The sequence below is a fragment of the Protopterus annectens genome, chromosome 2.part1 (genome assembly GCF_019279795.1).
Source record: "Protopterus annectens isolate FY-2018-M chromosome 2.part1, PAN1.0, whole genome shotgun sequence".
NCBI lineage: Eukaryota > Metazoa > Chordata > Ceratodontiformes > Protopteridae > Protopterus > Protopterus annectens.
Window position 1 is genome coordinate 283,625,046 of NC_056729.1, and position 7,745 is coordinate 283,632,790.

Here is a 7,745-nt window from a genome sequence, read left to right on the forward strand (position 1 = left end):
TTGAAGTCCTCCACAGCTTCATCTAGCGGGAGGGTTTTTAGTGGGTGCCAGTTATTAGATTTTAGAATGTTGTTGAAAGTTATAGGGTTAAATGAGTATGAGTTCCTTGTTTGTTTGTATTGATGCTGGCTATGACTGGCAGGGGATGCTTGGATGATAAAAACTGGGAGATGGTCACTGAATGAGTTTGGCAGTATTCTTGCTGTGGTTATTTTGTTAGGGTTTGAAACCGGAATCCAGTCTAAGATGGATCCGTTTTCAGCCCTTTTGTTTGGTCTGGTGAGAGAGTATATAAGTTGGGTGAAGTGGAAAAGATTAATGTTTGAAGAAGGTGGCTGGAGTTAAGTTCAATCCAGTTAATATTGACATCACCTAGTATGACAGTTTTGTTTTTTTATATTGGTGGAAGTCCACGCTAGAATATCCTCTAATATGGGTATGATATTTCCTGGGGGTATATAGAGAACTATGATGCAAAGTTTTTTGTTTTTGCTTATATTTAGGAAATATGAGAATTCTGCATTTGAGAACTGTGCAATAGGGTTAGTAAATGGAACAAGAATGAGTGAGTTGGATAACAGAAGAGTGACTGCGCCTCCTTTTTTATGAGTCCTGTCTAGTCCCACTGTCTGAAAACCTGGTGGGAGAAATTCAGTGTCTGATATGGGGTTTTAGTCAGGTTTCAGTGGTTACAATAATGTCTGGTTGTTGGTGAGTGATTCAAGCATGAAACTCAGAGATTTTATTTTTTATGATGTAGAGGTTTAGGTTTGCTATATGTAGAGACTTGTGCAAGTTTTTGTTGTGGGATGTAGAGAAGGTTGTGTGTATTGGGTCCTGGATTGGGATGTATGTCCCCAGATAGAATTATGGCAAAAGGGTTGGGAGAATGATAAGATTGTGTTGAGCTTGGGATGGTAATGGGATGATATGTTAGGAAATATAAATTTGGTGGTAATGGTGGTAGTATTTGACTTCTAAATTTTGAAGAGATGGGCTTTATTTTGAAATGTAGGAGGGGGTTAGTTGATAGAGACTTGGACAGATGTCAGAATAGCAGTTGGGTGAAATAGGAGGGGAGGTTGAGGTGGATGATGGAGGGAGGTTAATAGGTGAGGGGATGGGGTGTTTGGGGTAGTGAAGCAGTAAGGATAAAAGGAGTACAAAGAGGATTGGAATATTGATTATGATTGTTTTAGCAAAGAACATGTTGATTGGAGTTGTAGAGGTGTATGGTTGAGAGGATAGGATATAGGGTTAATGATTGGGTGAGAGAAGGCAGAGGAGTTTAGGGAGAGGTATATATTATATGGAGGAAAGTATATAGTGATGGGAAATGGGGAGAATATTGTTAACAGGGTTAGTTACATGAAAGTGAAATGTTAATACTGAGTCTAGTGAAGTAGCTAGCAAGTAAGAAGTAATGTGTGGTGGGCTGAATTAGTGTTTGGTGATAGTGTACCTGTGCTGTGTGGTGCAGCAGTAGGTAAGGTTGGGGTGGAGTGGGTTATGTTTTGGAGATTCTAGGGATTATCAACATGGTAAACCATTTGTAAAACAAAAATGTTAAGTTTATGGATACCAGACAACTATCTCAGCCTCAATATAGATGCAAAAGGAAGAAACTCATTCTTAAGAAAAATGGGGTGGGGATGTCAAATACTTCTGGAGAAGAATTTTCATCTACTATTGATGCCGAATCGGGGACTCCTACCAACTCACCTACAGCTAAGAAAAGGATTTAGGGTTTCCTTTTAGGCGATTTAGGAGAGGGGACATAAGCATCGCAGGCATCAACCACACTCGAAACATTACTACAACTCATGACCAAATAGTAGATGAACTTAATGTACTGAATATTTCTTCTTCTGTTCTTAATTCAGATGAGAGAGATGTGTTGAATAAAGGACTTGGTTTTGTACCTAGTTATTTGGTTTCAGGGGATGAATTTGCATGGGATGTGATTAATTTTTATAGATTATTAAATCTTATTAAAGTTATTTTTTTCGAGCTCAATCAAATAAGGTAGAACATGAACCATGTAAGTTTCAATTTAAGGCTTTTACTTTTTTATCACCACCTAATAAAAATGTCATAGTTTTCCAACAGTTAGTATGAAAAGATTTACATTTTACTTATGGATCACATTTGAAAATTTCTTCATATAACCTTTCAATTCCACAACAACAGGCATTGGATAATCTTGAGAAAAATAAGAAAATAGTTGTCAGCCCAGCTGACAAAGAGGATGCGGTGGTAGTATGGGACTGGGAAATTTATGAGGCAGAGGCACATTGACAATTATTGGCTCAGGGGATATATCAGAAGATGTTTTTGGACCTGATGCCAGTGTTTAAGAAAGAGATCGATGAGTTTTTGGAACTGGCTAGGGAAGAGGGTATCATCAATAAGGATACCAAATTGCAACTTATGGTTAAGAATCCCCTCAACCAATATTTCTATATGGTACCAAAGACCCATAAAAATATACAAAACCCCCCAGGAAGACCGATTGTTTCTGGCATGGGATCTTTAAAGGAGCCATTATCAGCTTTCCTTACACAATACTTAAAACCACTTTTAGGACATGTGAGATCTAGAATACAGGATACCACAGAGTTCCTGAATATTATTCAGGATACACAGATGAAATCAGGGTGGTATATGTGTACATTGGATGTAACATCCCTATACACCAATATTCCCCATTGGGCAGGCTTGCAGGCATTAAGTTATTGGTTGGACAGAATCTCTTTATATAATCCTGGATTCAATACACTACTGGTCTGTCTAGAAGAACGTGTACTTAACAAAAATGTATTTTATTTTCAGCAAGATTGTTATTTACAAATAAGAGGAACAACAATGGGAGCATTATTTGCTCCCATTTACGTGGATTTGTTTATGGGTTATGTGGAAGAACAGCTCATCTATGAACCAATACATAATCTTTATTTAGAATCTATGGACATATGGAGTAGATATCTTGATGATTGTTGGTTGGTATGGCATTCAGGGGAAGAATATCTTAATGAATTTTTGACATATCTCAATGATAACAATGGGGGATTACAATTTACGGTAAGTTATAGTCTTACACAAATAGTATTTTTGGATGTTGAGATACAGGTACAACAAGATGGGACTTTGGTGAGTCAGGTATATACCAAAAATCCTGGGGTGAATACTTTGCTGCGTTCAGATAGCTGTCATCCCAAACATATTACTTGGAAGATCCCTAAATAGCAATTTATGAGAGTGCGACAGACATGTTCAGCTGAAGAAGGGTTTTTGACACAGAATCAACAATTGGTTAATAGATTTTTGAACAGAGGCTATAACTGGAGACAAGTTATGGATTCTAGTAATCATGTTCAAAATATGGATAAACAGGCTTTGTTAAAATATCAGAATGATAAATTTACGACAAATACCCAGTTGAGGTTGGTTAGCAATTATGGTAATAATATCAGTTTCGATTAATTTTATTAATAAACATTAGGGTATTTTAACTTCAAAGGATTCACTTAGGGATATTATCCCGCCTAGGTGTCTTTTTTCATATAGGATGGGTAAAACTATAGGTGGTTGGTTAAACCATTACAAATGGCCTTCTATGAATAACAAAGCTCTCTGACAAACTACATTAAGGGGTGAGTAGTTGCGGGGATGTCAACCCTGTAATCATTGTAATTTTTGTAAATATGTAAATCAGACTAAGGAATTCAGTTCCAAAAATACCTATAGAGTTTTTGATATTCGAGTTCATGGAAATTGTACTTTAGATTGGGTTATTTATTTGGTAACCTGTAACTGTTAAGCATTTTATGTAGGACAAACTGCCTGGCCCTTGAAGCTGTGTACATCTGAACATTTAAGTGACGTTAGGTGTGCTCAATAGTCTAATGCTCTGTACAGACATACCAAACAACACTCCTCAGCTCAATCTAGGTTTACCATTATAGACAGGATAATGTCCAAGGTTAGGGTTAAATCAGGTTGGCATAATATTCTTAACAAAAAAGAGAAGAGATGGATAATTTATTTAGGGGCACTTTTTGCACCTGGTTTAAATGATCATTTGTGATTTACCAACAGGAAGACATCACATGATACAAACCATGGGAGGGGTTTTATTAGCATTATGCACTGAAGAAGGCTTGTTAGCCAAAACTGGTATGTTTCTCTGTTGTCTGTAATAAAAATTGGATTGCTGACTACGCTGTGCTGGCCTATGAGTTTCTTTTGGATATGTAGGATTGGACAGAGTGATGGGGCAGTTACTCTGTTCTGATTGGTTAGTGGTAATGAGAAGATGGCCTTTGTAAGTATAAGTAATTCCCACAGACTTACTCCAACACATGTCCAGAGCTGGTGAAGAGATCAAGGCATTCTCATGTAATGTCACATTTCTGCAGAGGGTATTTATGCTTAGGTACTAACTGTTGTTACCCCTCACCTGTACTTTGCCAGTGGGCAGATGTGTGGCGGTAAACTGTCACATTTCTAAGATGGCTCAGACAACTCCTTCTCACCTATTCCTACTTATGTCAATGCTCCCTTACACATCCCCAGACTCAGTCAAGTATCTAATGCAAGGTGCATCCAGGAGCATGCCCAGGATAAGCATGCCCCAGTCTCACCTCAGATGTCTAGGTCACTACTGAAGCCCATGTCACCTGGATAGCATCTATGATTTTATCCCTATTTGCAAAAGTGTAGCTTAACAGAAGGACTGCTTTCAGTGCCATACAAGGTTAACTACTCCACTACCATCCCACCTGCATATTAAATAGCATGCTGTTTATTCATTTAAAGGGCATTAGGCATGAACTGACCCTTACAAAAGATGCCTTTCCTTTCAACTTCCACTTATACCAGACAAATGTAAGCCTTTCTTCTAGCCTCAAGGTAATTCTCCAAACTTCCTTTCTCAAAACACTTAATATGAATTCAGAATGTCACCCTAGAGTTCTTTAAACGTCCTGCTCAGGAGTCTGTTTCCCTCCTTTACTACTTTTCCTATACTGCCTGGATCAAGCTCATTTTCCTGTACTTGCCTTCACGAAGATACCCTCCAAGAAACGTCCCGGTTTTACTGTATACAGTGTGTGTGCATGTGTGTGTGCGGGCACAAGCTTAATGTGGAAAAATTTAGGAATGTTGCTATGGCTGTTGGTCCTGTAATCTCCTACACCCACACAAAAGTAGTCCTGTAATCTCCTACATATATGTGCGTGCACACACACACACACACACACACACACACACACACACACACACACACACACGCACATATATATATATATATATTGGGTCTACGTTGAATGATTGGAAATTACAAAACTTTGAACTCATATGGTCGGGACCATATGATTGAAGTTTTGTAATGTTGAACATTTAAAAAAAAAAAAAAAAAAAGTTAAAACACATATATGCAGGGGGGCAAGCCCCACTGTACCCCCACCTCCGCTATTAAAATATAGAGACTCTGAGATCGCACTACAGTGAGGAAAAGGGAATATTCCCATTCCACACTGTATGGAGAACTTCATTTCATTTTAATGTTCGAAGTTTTAGAACTTCAATCATATGGTTGCGACCATATGAAATTCGAAGTTCTGAACTTCGATCATTTAACTATGACCCATATATTTATATATATGTTGGTGTGTATATATGTACAGGACCATCAGCCACAGCAGCATTCCTAAAATCCTTCATATTAAATTTTCTTTACGTTTAATTTGTTGCTTATACAGGGGTGTGCTCCTTATCCTTCCTGATCATGACAGGAAGATGGTGATCTGTGGTCTTTTTTTTACTTCCCAAATACAGCTTCAGCAAAATTTCATTCCACTTCATGTACTATTATACCTGCAGGTTTCATCATGGTGCTAAACATGTTCCTTTAATTTCATTTCCATTTAACCAGCTCACTTCTTGTGCTTTCATTTTGTATACTTGGCATGATTATATACTGTCATGAGGTATGACATTCTTAAGGTTCTGTTTAAGTGGATTGTCACATAAGTCTGCTAGAGTGACATTCACCTCAGCATTACTTTAAGTGCGATTAGCTACTGTGCAGGGACAGCTGTTCTTAAGGTGCTGTCTTTAAGTGGATTATCACACTTTTCTTTTATTGCCATGTACAGCTCAACATTACACTAAGTTTAATTATTTACTGCATAGGAAGCGCAGTATTTTATCATTGTCTTAGGTGGATTATCATCACTGTTGTCATCACTGTAACATGCACCCTCTTGCTTTATTTTTTTAATTGCTGTTGTATCCATGCTAAGTTGCACTTGCACTCAAAATAATATAGATATATGAAAAGCCACAGCAAGAGGTTACTGTTTTAGTTGTTGACCACACGCTGCAAAAGGCACATGCAACTAGCCAACGGTACATACAAGGCACTACTGACATGGTAACTAGCATTAATCTCTGAATTCTCTTCCTGTTTTAGGTAAAACATGGGATGCAGTTAAGTAAAACATTACACTGTTAAAACATGATTACAACAAAAAAGTACAAATAAAAATATGAATTAGATGTCAATGTTAATATAAATAATGCAATGATTACTGTGATTTAAATGAAAAACTGTACTAAAGCAAAGCTCTGTGACTTTGATACAGGTATTCAGTAATTACCCACATTCTTTAATGAAAGATCAGTATTCAGGGATGGGATTGTTTATATTGTCAGGTCTCCTGCTGCATGATAAATATTGTCACTTTATTGGCAAAAGAAACTTTTTTAGCACTCAAAACTATGTTCATAATATGACACTTTTAGATGCCATCATAAGTTTTACTGGATGTACCCCATGTCATTGTGGGACTGCTCATAGTGTCCCACATCAATGAAAATCAACTGATCAAGCACACTAACTCCCCAGCATTGCAACACAACAAAGGCAGTTTTTTATTTATTTATTTTATTTGCCTAACAAAAAAGACATGATGTAAACATCTAAAGTCTAAAAGGTATTTATTTTTTTTTTTGCAGAAGCAAACTCCCCAATGTGGAAGGGTGTATATCGTGAACTGTTATATATGCACATTCACACATGTGCACTTTTGCACAGGCACAACTACACACACACAAATACACATGCTGATAGTGTGCAAAATCTTCTCTTTATGTGACCTTTGGAGGAGCTGCATTATTTTTACACAATTATGTCCAAATGACATAAAGGCTCACTGAGGAATAACTGCACCTCAGTGAAAACAAGAGCCCTACTGTTTGTTGCGAGACACACAGAGCATCAAATCTAAAAGAATGACTGTGCCCTATCAGGCAAGTGTAGCATTTTCCTCACTTTCCCCTCTTCTCTAAATTTGTGGGATCTCAGCATGTATATATATCTAGAGTTGAAAGGGCTTGTCCCCTGCAAAAAATATTTTTGCAGTTTATGATCTTCGGAGTGTGGATGTTTAAGTGATGACTTTCAAATATTTTAGATGTTTTGGGCTCAAATAACTATGTGTTGATTAAACAAGATACAATTATTCATAAGTGGACTTGTTCTGACCAATGATTAATAAAGTCTGTTGAAAAAGCTGAAAAACAACGCAAGTATACAAAGTGCATAGTAATACAGAAGCAATCTTTTCCTGGAGCACTCACAAAACGTTTTTGTGTTTTCATTACCTTAAATGTTTGGTACCACAGAAGAAATAAAAAAACAAAACAAGATTTTACTTCTGGCTCTAACCTAGCTACAACTT